The sequence below is a fragment of the Bos indicus x Bos taurus genome, chromosome 7 (genome assembly GCF_003369695.1).
Source record: "Bos indicus x Bos taurus breed Angus x Brahman F1 hybrid chromosome 7, Bos_hybrid_MaternalHap_v2.0, whole genome shotgun sequence".
NCBI classification, from domain to species: domain Eukaryota; kingdom Metazoa; phylum Chordata; class Mammalia; order Artiodactyla; family Bovidae; genus Bos; species Bos indicus x Bos taurus.
The window spans coordinates 103,676,673-103,689,164 of record NC_040082.1 but is presented as its reverse complement, the minus strand read 5'-3'; the positions used below and the strand labels follow the sequence as shown (position 1 = coordinate 103,689,164).

General features: G+C 46.5%; 1 non-coding gene across 1 annotated transcript; it reads left to right on the top strand.

Moving 5' to 3' along the window:
- Positions 1-8,764: 8,764 nt before the first annotated feature.
- On the top strand, positions 8,765-8,890 carry LOC113896747. Its single transcript, XR_003512117.1, has one exon. It is a non-coding gene; the product is annotated as a U6atac minor spliceosomal RNA (small nuclear RNA).
- The last annotated feature ends 3,602 nt before the right edge of the window (positions 8,891-12,492 follow it).

Sequence of the window (12,492 nt, the reverse complement as noted above, 5' to 3'; positions counted from 1 at the left end):
AGGCTGGGCAGTGATTACTGGAAAGAACTTGCTGGAAATTTCCAAGCATGGTATTCCCAGTTTGGCCATGACCTTTTAGTCTTATTAAAAAATACCAGTTAAACGCCTCAAAAAAACATGGAACTACCTTATAATCCAGAAGTTTCAGTCCTAAGTACATAACCAAAATAACTGAAGGCAAGGATGCAAACAGACATTTTCACACCCGTGTTTTTAACAACACAATTCCCCTGAGCCGAAAGGGGGAAACAACTCAAGTATCCGTTGACAGATGAGTCAATCCACTCAACGGAATATTATTCTGCCATAGAAAGGGAAGCAGTGACACACACTTCCATGTGGACGTGTCTTGAAAACAGCATGCTGAGTGAAAGCAGCCAGACACAAAAGAGCACACAGAGTGCGATTCCGTCTACGGGAAATGAAGAGAACAGGCAAAAGCACAGAGGTGGGAAGCAGGCTGGTGGCTGCCAGGGCCTGAGGGCGGAGGATGGGAGTGGCTGCTCACAGGGACAGGTTTCCATGTGGGGTGGAGAAAGGTCTGGGATCCGACGGAGGTTGTGGTTGCACAAAGTTGCTTGCCTCTCATTCTTTGTTTCCTCTAGGTCCTTGTTAGCTGTGTTAGTGTCCTTCCTTACCGTTTATGATATTCTTTAAGGTCTATTTTGTCTGATACGATAATTGCTATCCAGGCTCTTTTGAGTTCCATTTGCAAGGCGTATCTTTTTCCATCCCCTCCCTTTCAGTCTGTATGGATCTCTGGTCTGAAGCGGGTCTCCTGTAGACAGCATGTATATGGGTCGTGTTTTTGTATCCAGTCAGCCAGTCTGTGTCTTTTGGTTGAAGCGTTTAACCCGTTTACATTTAAAGTAATTATTGATATATGTGTTCCTACTGGCATTTTCTTAATTGCTTTGGGTTTATTTCTGTAGGTCTTTTCCTTCTCTTATGTTTTCTGCCTACAGGAGTCCCTTCAGCATTTGTTGTAAAGCTGGCTTGGTGGTGCTGAATCCTCTTAACCTTTGCTTGTCTGTAAAGCTTTTCATTTCTCCATCAATTTTGAATGAAATCCTTGCCAGGTAGAGTAATCTTGGTTGTAGATTTTTCCCTTTCAGCACTTTGAATATATCCTGCCGTTCCCTTCTGGCCTGCAGAGATTCTGCTGAAAGCTCAGCTGTTACTCATCCAGGGTTTCCCTTTCAGGTTACTTGTTTCTGCATAGTATTCTGGATGTGCCAGATGCCATGGGATTGCCCACTTCAAAAGGGTTTTGCGAATGGTGATAGGTTATGTGAATTTCACCTCAGCTGAAAACACAGCACCGCCTGCCACTGCGGAGACTCAGGTTCAGTCCCTGGGTAGGGAAGGTCCCCTGCATGAGGAAACGGCAGCCCACTCCAGTATTCTTGCTTGGAAAATGCCAGGGACAGAGGAGCTTGGTGGGCTACAGTCCATGGGGTCGCAAAGAGTCAGACATGACTGAGCACACAGCACACACACACAGTGAACTGGTAACACCAGGGTCTTACCCCTCCTCAAAGGATCTCGACCCCTCGGAAAGGGCAACGAGTCATTCCTACTTGGTGGACAGCAACCTAGAACTCGCTTTCTTCTAACAAAATGGCATGTAGAAGCTCCATGTGGTCATGGACACAGGCCCAGAGAGGGTCGGGAGTCTGCTTGAGGTCACACAGCAAGGCTCGGCTGTGGACTGGGGCTCCCGGGTGAGCTTGAATGAGGCACAGTCCCAGTTCCCCATCTGTTGAATGGCTGGAAGAAAGCGGGCAAGGGGTCCCCTGCCTGCATGCCCCCAGGGGGAAGCTGGGTATAGGGGACATGTGCAGTCCTGGTGCCCTCGGGACTGCTCCAGCCTGTCTTTGGGCCTCAGTTTCCCCGTGTGTACAGCGGGGCTGTGAGGTTCAGGCAGGTACTGGGCCACCTACATGAGCTAAGTTCCCCTGAGTTTGGCAGAGTCAGCCTGAGCCCTTGGTGGCCCTGACTTGATCCTTCTAGCCAGGACAGGCCGCTCGGTGGGTACCACAGGCACTACCTGAGATCAGAGTCCCCAGCGACTCTGCCCACCCTCCACCCATCAGGGGCTGAGAGGGCACAACCAGGCAATCTGGGAGCAGTCAGAACCTGAGACCTTTCTAGGACGAACCCAAGCCTCGGTTTCTACATCTGTCCTGCTCAGGCTGAATGAGAATCCCCATACAGGATAACAGGTGTTTGGGGGCAGCTCTGTGCTCAGGGAGGGCCTGATCCTTCCCATCCCCAGGTCTGTACCGCTCACCTATCTCTGTGGCCTTGGACCTGCCCTATTCGAAGGTAGCCAAGCATTTACTTATGACCTGTGGGTGCCTCCTGGTGGTCACGACTGGCAGAGCCTGTGGGAGTGTCCACAGGCTTGAAACTCAGCTCAGCACTGCCCTGGACCCTGGGGACACAGCAAGGATAAGCCACACAGGGGATCCTTCCCTTCGGGGGCTTCTAGGCAGACTGGGGACACAGGAAATGTGGGACAAAGAACTTTTGTTTGTAGGAACAAGCTGGCGTGGCTGGGGGAACTTGAGATTTGAGTTAAGCAGTGTCAGGAAAGAGGCGGCTGAAAGATGGGTACACAAGGCAGAGAGAACAGCGAGTGCACGGGCTCCGAGGTGGAGACAGCCTGGGGCAGAGATGCGGGGATGGGAAGAACACAAAGCGGGAGAGGAGTGCAAGAGTGGAAATCTAGACGGAGCGGGGCCAGACACTCAGGCCAAGAGGGACAGTCTTACTCTGGGGGCACTGGGGAGCCAAGGCAGGATTTTGAGCAAGGGTGGGACATGATCTCAATTACAGTCTGTATTGAGAGTGATCTTAGGGGATATCGTTGGTGGTGCAGTGGATAAGAATCCGCCTGCCAGTGCAGAGGGTGTGGGTTCAATCCCTGGTCTGGGAAGATTCCACATGTCAAGGAGGAATGTAGCCCCTGAGCCACAACTACCGAGCCTGCTCTCTGCCTAACTAGAGAAAACCTGTGAGCAGTGAGGAAGACCCAGCACAACCAAAAGTAAATACTTTTTTTTTTTTTAAAGAGTGGTCCTAGGCTTGTCACAAAAACACTGGTGATAGTTTAACATGTATGCATCACTGACCAGAGGAAATAAAACTTGACAATTGCAATCGAGGTTCATGGTCCCCAGCTCAGCCCTGGACATTCCTCTCCCTGCCCCAGAAGGTGCTGTTATCTAGAATTTGGAGTTAGTCTTTTCTTGTGTGTGTGTGTGTGTGTGTGTGTGTGTGTGTTAGTGCTCAGTTGTGTATGACTCCTTGCGACCCCGTGGACTGTAGTCTGCCATGCTCCTCTGTCCATGGGATTTCCCAGGCAAGAATACTGAAGTAGGTTGCCATTCCCATTCCATTCCCTTCTCCAGGGGCTCTTCCTGACCCAGAGATCCAACCCGGGTCTCCAGAATTGTAGGCAGATTCTTTACCATCTGAGCCAAGGAAGCCCCAGTCTTTCCCTTATGTGATTTTGCATTTTATTATATACTATGGACGTGAGTCTGAGTGAACTCCGGGAGTTGGTGATGGACAGGGAGGCCTGGCATGCTGTGATTCATGGGGTCGCAAAGAGTGGGACACGACTGAGCGACTGAACTGAACTGAACTGATGTGACCATAAGGGCTTCCCAGGTGGTACTAGTGCTGAAGAATCTGCCTACCAATGCAGGAGACGTGGGTTCCTTCCTCGGGTTGGGAAGATCCCCTGGAGGAGGAAATGGCAACCCACTCCAGTATTCTGGCCTGGAGAATCCCATGAACAGAAGAGCCTAGCAGGCTACAGTCCACGGGGTCGCAGAGAGCCGAACGTGACTGAGCACGTGAACCAGTGAACCATGTGGCTATTAATGTTGTAGTGCTGTTCTAGGCGATTTTAAACTTTGTATGAATGGGGCGGGGTGGGGGGGGGGCGGACACATCCTCCTGCGGTTTGCTCATCTCATCAACAACGTTGCCAGATTTCTAGTTGTTAGTATTTTCCGTTGGTTTTTAAGTGTTGAAAAGCTGAGGGACAGCACGTGTGCACCAAGTGTTTAAAGTGCGTGTCTTCAGTGCACGTGAGCTGCATGCCCACGAGCGGCACCCAGCGGACTATGTAGAAATCGATCTCCCATCATTCCAGAAGGCCCCGTCCGGGCAGCAGCCTCCTGGCCCCAGCAGCTGCTGCTTTCGCGTGTGGGGTGACTCTGTGATGTTATGGGCGGGCTCTCGTGGCTTTCTCACTGCTGTAACTCTTCCGTCGCGTGGCTCATCCACTCCTTGTGTTTCTAGTCTGAAGCTCTCGTGTGTCAGGCTGCTGTGAACTTTGGAGGCCCTGTCTTTTCATGATATGTGTGCTCAGTTGTCTGGGGTGAGTGCCCAGGGGTGGAATGGCAGAATCCCAGGCTGGGCAAACGGTCAACTTTGGTAAGACTACTGGGTGGAGCTGAGAGATGTGTTAGCATTCCCAGCCCTGGGCCGTTCACTGAGTGAGCAGAATATTCGCATGGATGAATTGACAACTGCTCTGCCATCATCCCACCTGTTCCCATTTGGTTGTTTTCCACTGTTAGCTCTTACAGAGCCGTGGTGAGTGTTCTTAGACCTTTTGCGCTTGTGTGAGGGGTATAGGGGGGCCTGCGATGGAATTTGGGCCTGGGCCAGGGGAAAACAATGGCATCGTTACTTTAAGTTAATTAAAATTAATGAAAATTTGGCTTCCCAGATGGCTCAGTGGTAAAGAATCAGCTTGCCAAGCAGGAGACGTGGGTTATATCCCTGGCTCAGGATGATACCTGGAGGAGGAAATGGCAACCTGCTCCAGTATTCTTGCCTGAAAAATCCCATGGACAGAGGAGCCTCGAGGGCTATAGTGCATGTGGTCGCAAAGAGTCAGACACCACTGCACTCAGTGACTGAGCACGCAATTAAAATTCAGCATTTCTGAGCCAGGGCTATGAAATCTCAACGGGCTGGGGGTATTGATTCCTGGCCCTTCTTCCCTGCTGTGAGCTCCTGCCAGAGAAGGCCATTACTACACCTTTCCTTCTGTGATTCAAGAAGCAAAGAACCTCCAAGGACCTCCAAGACGAGCACTTTCTGCTGTGCGTGTTTAGATGCTCAGTCGTGTCTGACTCTTTGTGACCCCATGGACTGCAGCTTGCCAGGCTCCTCTGTTCTTGGGGATTCTTCAGGCAAGAATTACTGGAGTGGGTTGCCGTGCCCTCCTCCAGGGGAGCTTCCTGACCCAGGGATGGAACTCATATCTCTTCTGTGTGGAGACTCATCTCTTATGCCTGTGCTGGCAGGTGGATTCTTTACCACTAGCGCCACCTGGGAAGCACTTTCTGATGCTTGATGGTGAATGGGACTCCTTTGTGAAGGGGAAGTAGCTTCTGACTATTTCTACACCTGTTCCTGTTAGAAATGTCTGCTATATTTAAGCATTCCTTTCCCAAATTTACTGATGTGGTTCAGTTTGGTGGTGGGATGAGTTATGTGGCTCAATTAGACTCTGTGGAAAGATATTTTCCTAAGAGTAAATCCTGCTTGGTCATGTTGTAATATTGACCACCACTCAATTCTGATTGCTAATATTCTGTTTTCTGAATGTTGAACATTAAGCCAACTTTTTCACTCTCCTCTTTCACTTTCAACAAGAGGCTTTTTAGTTCCTCTTCACTTTCTGCCATAAGAGTTGTGTCATCTGCATATCTGAGGTTATTGATATTTTTCCCAGCAATCTTGATTTCAGCTTGTGCTTCTTCCAGCCCTGCGTTTCCCATGATGTACTCTGCATAGAAGTTAAATAAGCAGGGTGACAATATACAGCCTTGATGTACTCCTTTTCCTATGTGGAACCAGTCTGTTGTTCCATGTCCAGTTCTAACTGTTGCTTCCTGACCTGCATACAGATTTCTCAAGAGGCAGGTCAGGTGGTCTTGTATTCCCATCTCTTTCAGAATTTTCCACAGTTTATTGTGATCCACACAGTCAAAGGCTTTGGCATAGTCAACAAAGCAGAAATAGATGTTTTTCTGGAACTCTCTTTCTTTTTCAATGATTCAGCAGATGTTGGTAATTTGATCTCTGGTTCCTCTGCCTTTTATAAAACCAGCTTGAATGTCTGGAAGTTCATGGTTCACGTATTGCTGAAGACTAGCCTGGAAAATTTTAAGCATTACTTTACTAGCATGGAAGATGAATGCAATTGTGTGGTAGTTTGAGCATTCTTTGGCATTGCCTTTCTTTGGGATTGGAATGAAAACGGACCATTTCCAGTCCTGTGGCCACTGCTGAGTTTTCCAAATTTGCTGGCATATTGAGTGCAGCACTTTCACAGCATCATCTTTTAGGATTTGAAATAGCTCAACTGGAATTCCATCACCTCCACTAGCTTTGTTTGTAGTGATGCTTCCTAAGGCCCACTTGACTTCACATTCCACGATATCTGGCTCTAGGTGAGTGATCACACCATCGTGATTATCTGGGTTGTGAAGATCTTTTTTGTCAGTTCTTCTGTGTATTCTTGCCACCTCTTCTTAATATCTTCTGCTTCTGTTAGGTCCATACTTCCGGGAGCCACCACGGGAGATCCCACCCATGACAAAGGTCATGCGGAGAAGACCTGACAGGCAAAAGCGGATCAGGACTCGAGGGATTCCCTGGACCTGCTAGAACATCTGCCCTGAAACCAAAATCTGTCTGTCTACTGTCTACTATATTATGCCTTTCAACCACTCTTCTGATATTAGCAGGGGGCTATCCCCGACCACCTTTCTCTGGAGAAAATCAACTTAGGGCTCTAAGTTGATAAGTCTCCAGGGCATAAAAGGAATATTTCTATTCTAACCCCTCTGTTGGCATTCTAGCTTGCTTGACAGGTTTTTCCTTACTCTTACAACTAACGCACATGATTGTTCACAACTCCCCAACCATGAAAGGCACGGGAAGCCTAAGCATTCTAAAAGTCCTAATGGGCATAGAGCCCTTTAAGGGGTGAAAAATTATTAAAATAGCACTGGTAAAGGGCTTCATTATTGGGCCAATGCTTGCTGCCAAGTTCCCATATCCCTTATCCATTGTGCACCTGGGAGTGCGTTAGTTAATGTAGTTGGAATGTAAGAAAAACAAGTAGTGGCCTTGGAATTAACCACATCAAGCCTTTGAGCTAATAAGTTCTTTCTTTGTTGTGACCCACTGCACCTTTGCTCCGTGAGAATGTAACTCTGTTTAGTACTTTCTGAGACTGATACAGATTAAAAATATAAAGAAAAAACACTTCAAGGGAAAACAAGTTTTCTGGTTGATCAACCTTTATCAAAAAAGGGTCATAAAATGTCAACAGGCCTCCAGGCCAAAATATAATAAATAACATAAGACCCTTGTTTATGGAAAGGCATACAGAAAAAAATTCTGGTTTTGATAAGGATAAAACTGCTGGAGTGTTTGGGCTGACTCTACATGACCTTACATCTTTCATTTCCCTTTATGTACAAGTCAGGGTATAAAAGCTCCTTTTGAAAATAAAGTTATGGGCCTCGCTCACCGAAGCTTGGCCTCCCCATGTCATTCATTCACCAACGCCGTTCATCTTGAGGGTATCCCTGGACTCTGCTGAAGCTGGTCCCCAGCACCATACCATTTCTGTCCTTTATTGTGCCCATCTTTGCATGAAATGTTCCCTTGGTATCTCTAAATTTTCTTGAAGAGATCTCTAGTCTTTCCCATTCTATTGTTTTCCTCTATTTCTTTGCATTGATCGCTGAGGAAGGCTTTCTTATCTCTCCTTGCTATTCTTTGGAACTCTGCGTTCATGGGAAATAGATGGGGAAACAGTGGAAACAGTGTCAGACTTTATTTTGGGGGGCTCCAAAATCACTGCAGATGGTGACTGCAGCCGTGAAATTAAAAGACACTTACTCCTTGGAAGGAAACTTATGACCAACCTAGATAGCATATTAAAAAGCAAAGATATTACTTTGCCAACAAAGGTCCGTCTAGTCAAGGCTACGGTTTTTCCAGTGGTCATATATGGATATGAGAGTTGGACTGTGAAGAAAGCTGAGTGCCAAAGAATTGATGCTTTTGAACTGTGGTGTTGGAGAAGACTCTTGTGAGTCCCTTGGACTGAAAGGAGATCCAACCAGTCCATCCTAAAGGAGACCAGTCCTGGGTGTTCACTGGAAGGACTGATGCTGAGGCTGAAACTCCAGTACTTTGGCCACCTCATGCGAACAGTTTACTCATTGGAAAAGACTCTGATGCTGGGAGGGATTGGGGGCTGGAGGAGAAGGGAATGACAGAGGATGAGATGGCTGGATGGCATCACCGACTCAATGCACATGAGTTTGGGCGAACTCCGGGAGTTGGTGATGGACAGGGAGGCCTGGAGTGCTGCGATTCATGGTGTCGTAAAGAGTCGGACACGACTGAGTGACTGAACTGAACTGAATTGAATATTCTGTTTGGAAGCCCTAAACTAAGGCTCATCTACAGTTGCCTTTTTTTCCCTATCTTTAACTTGTTTTAGTATTCAAGTGCTGGATCCTTCAAAGAATGAATTCGGGAGCTTTCCACCATTTTGATTGCCTGGAATTAGAGTCATCTGATTTTAATGCATTAAATTGGGGGTATTATAATATTATACTTGTAATGTTCCTTTAAAAAAATGTACAATTTAACAGAATTATGAGGCAAACATCTGTGTCATGACCACCCACTTGAGACATAGAATATGGTGTTGTATGAAAGGAGAGAAGGTTAGCACTCCCTTTAACAAGGATGGAAGAGGCCCTTGGGCCTGACAACAGCCATATCGTTAAGGCATTGCCTCCTACTTCATGGCATCTAACCACTTTTTTATTGGACCTAATTAAACTTAAAAGTTTTTGCACAGCAAAAGAGAAGGAAATGGCAACCTACTCCAGTACTTTTGTCTGGAAAATCCCATGGAGGAGGAGCCTGGTGGGCTGCCGTCTATGGGGTCACACAGAGTCGGACACAACTGACGAGACTTAACAGCAAACTTAAAAGTTTTTGCACAGCAAAGGAAACCATAAACAAGATGAAAAGACAGCCCCCAGAAAGGGAGAAAATAACTGCAAATGAAACAACTGACAAAGGATTAATTTCCAAAATATATAAGCAGCTCATGCAGTTCAATATCAGAAAAACAAACAACCCAATCAAAGTGGGTAGAAGATCTAAACAGATTTTTCTCCAAAGAAGACATACAGATGGCTAATAAGCACATGAAAAAATGCTCAGCATCACTTATTATTCAATTCAGTTCAGTTCAGTTCAGTCACTTAGTCGTGTCCGACTCTTTACGACCCCATGAATCACAGCACGCCAGGCCTCCCTGTCCATCACCATCTCCCGGAGTTCACTCAGACTCATGTCCATCGAGTCAGTGATGCCATCCAGCCATCTCATCCTCTGTCGTCCCCTTCTCCTCCTGCCCCCAATCCCTCCCAGCATCAGAGTCTTTTCCAATGAGTCAACTCTTCGCATGAGGTGGCCAAAGTACTGGAGTTTCAGCTTTAGCATCTTTCCTTCCAAAGAAATCCCAGGGCTGATCTCCTTCAGAATGGACTAGTTGGATCTCCTTGCAGTCCAAGGGACTCTCAAGAGTCTTCTCCAACACCACAGTTCAAAAGCATCAATTCTTCGGTGCTCAGCTTTCTTCACAGTCCAACTCTCACATCCATACATGACCACTGGAAAAACCATAGCCTTGATTAGACGGACCTTTGTTGGCAAAGTAATGTCTCTGCTTTTGAATATGCTATCTAGGTTTGTCATAACTTTCCTTCCAAGGAGTAAGTGTCTTTTAATTTCATGGCTGCAATCACCATCTGCAGTGATTTTGGAGCCCCAAAAATAAAGTCTGACACTGTTTCCACTGTTTCCCCATCTATTTCCCATGAAGTGATGGGACCAGATGCCATGATCTTAGTTTTGTGAATGTTGAGCTTTAAGCCAACTTTTTCACTCTCCTCTTTCACTTTCATCAAGAGGCTTTTTAGTTCCTCTTCACTTTCTGCCATAAGGGTGGTGTCATCTGCATATCTGAGGTTATTGATATTTCTCCTGGCAATCTTGATTCCAGCTTGTGCTTCTTCCAGTCCAGCGTTTCTTATGATGTACTCTACATATAAGTTAAATAAGCAGGGTGACGATATACAGCCTTGACGTACTCCTTTCCCTATTTGGAACCAGTCTGTTGTTCCATGTCCATTTCTAACTGTTGCTTCCTGACCTGCATACAGATTTCTCAAGAAGCAGGTCAGGTGGTCTGGTATTCCCATCTCTTTCAGAATTTTCCACAGTTTATTGTGATCCACACAGTCAAAGGCTTTGGCATAGTAAATGCAAATCAAAACTACAATCAGGTATCACCTCAAACCAGTCAGAATAGCCATCATCAAAAATCTATAAACAATACATGCTGGAGAGGATGTGGGGAAAAGGGAACCCTCTTGCACTGTTGGTAGGAATGTAAGTTGATACAGCCACTATAGAGAATAGTATGGAGATTTCTTTAAAAACTAAAACGACCACATGATCCAACAATCCCACAACTGAGCAAACTCCAAGAAAACCACCACTGAAAAAGACACATGCCCAGTGTTCATTGCAGCACTACTTACTGGAGCCAGGACGTGAAGCAACCTAGATGTCTGTCTACGGATGAACGGATAAAGAAGTCATGGTGCATACACACGATGGAATATTACTCAGCCATAAAAAGGAATGAATTTGAGTCAGTTTGAGTGAGGTGGATGAACCCAGAGCCTGTTATTACGGAGTGAAGTAAATCAGAAAGAGAAAAAATAAATATTGTATATTAATGCATATATATGGAATCTAGAAAAAATAGTACTGATGAACCTATTTGTAGGGTAGGAATAGAGACTCAGATGGAGAAGAGATTATTACACAGTGGGGGCAGGAGAGGGTGGGACAAACTGAGAGAGTAGCATTGACATATATATATTACCATATGTAAAATAGAGAGCTAATGGGAAGTTGCTGTATAATACAGGGAGCTCAACCTGGGGCTCTGTGACAACCTGGAGGTGTGGAAGGTGGCAGGGAGATCCAAGAGGGAGGGGACATATGTATACCTATGGCTGATTCATGTTGATGTATGGCAGAAACCAACACAACGTTGTAAAGCAATTATCCTCCAATTAAAATAAATTTAAAAAAAGAAATAGAATACGGCCAGCATCCCAACCCACACCCTCTGGTCCTTCTCCTCTCCTCCCCACTCCCCCAGGTAGCTGTGCTCTGACTTGATCTTCATCTCACTCTTTAGAGGTTTTCCTTGACCCTAGAAACATCCCTGAAGAATATAGTTTAGGTTAAGCCTGTTTTTAAACTTCATCCCAAAAGAATCACACTGTCTATGTTGTTTTGTGTCTGAATCACTGCTCACTGAGTCGGTCTTGAGTGAGTGAGTGAAGTCGCTCAGTCGTGTCCGACTCTTTGCGACCCCGTGGACTATAACCTACCAGGCTCCTCCCCCCATGGGATTCTCCAGGCAAGAGTACTGGAGTGCATTGCCATTTCCTTCTTCAGGGGATCTTCCTGACCCAGGGATTGAACCCAGGTCTCCCACATTCCAGGCAGACACTTTAACCTCTGAGCCACCGGGGAAGCCCGAGTAGGTCTTAGTGCCCAGCTAAGAAAGCCATCCCATCTTATTCTTTTTCAAGATTCCTCTTCTTGGCCCTTTGATCTTCTATGTACATTTAATTAGTTAATTTTTGGATGCACTGGGTTTTCTCCAGTTGCCGCAAATGGGGGCTCCTCACTAGTTGCAACAAGTGGGAGCTTCTCATAGCAGTGACTTCTCTCGTTGTGGAGCACGGGCTTTACAGTGTGTGGGCTTCAGTAGCTGTGGCCCATGGACTTAGTTGCTCCAAGGAGTGTGGAATCTTCCCGGACCAGGGATTGAACCCATGTCCCCTGCACTGGCAGGTGGATACTTAACCACTGGACCACCGGAGAAGTCCTTCTATGTCCATTTCCGAATTCGTTTGTCAAGTTTCACAGAAACCTGATGGAGATTTTATTGGGAAATGCATTTAATCTATAATTCAACTTGAGGAGTGTATTAGTTCTTATTGCTGTGGTAACAAATTACCAGGTAAAAACAACACAGATGGATGAACATAACAGTTCTGGAGGTCAGAAGTCTAAAATGGGTCTTACCAGGCTAACAAGCAGGTTATCAGCAGGAAAGTATCCTTTCTGGGGTCTCTAGAGGAGAATATGTCTCCTCAGTGTTTCTAGACTCTCGAGGCTGCCTGCCTCCTTGGCCCCTGACCCCTTGGTCCATCTTCAGAGCCCAGCAGCACTAGGCAGAGTCCTCACAGTGCCACTTTCCGGCTCCTCCTCTTCTGCCACTTTCTTCCACATTTAAGGACTACTGTAATTATGTTGGGCTCACCTAGG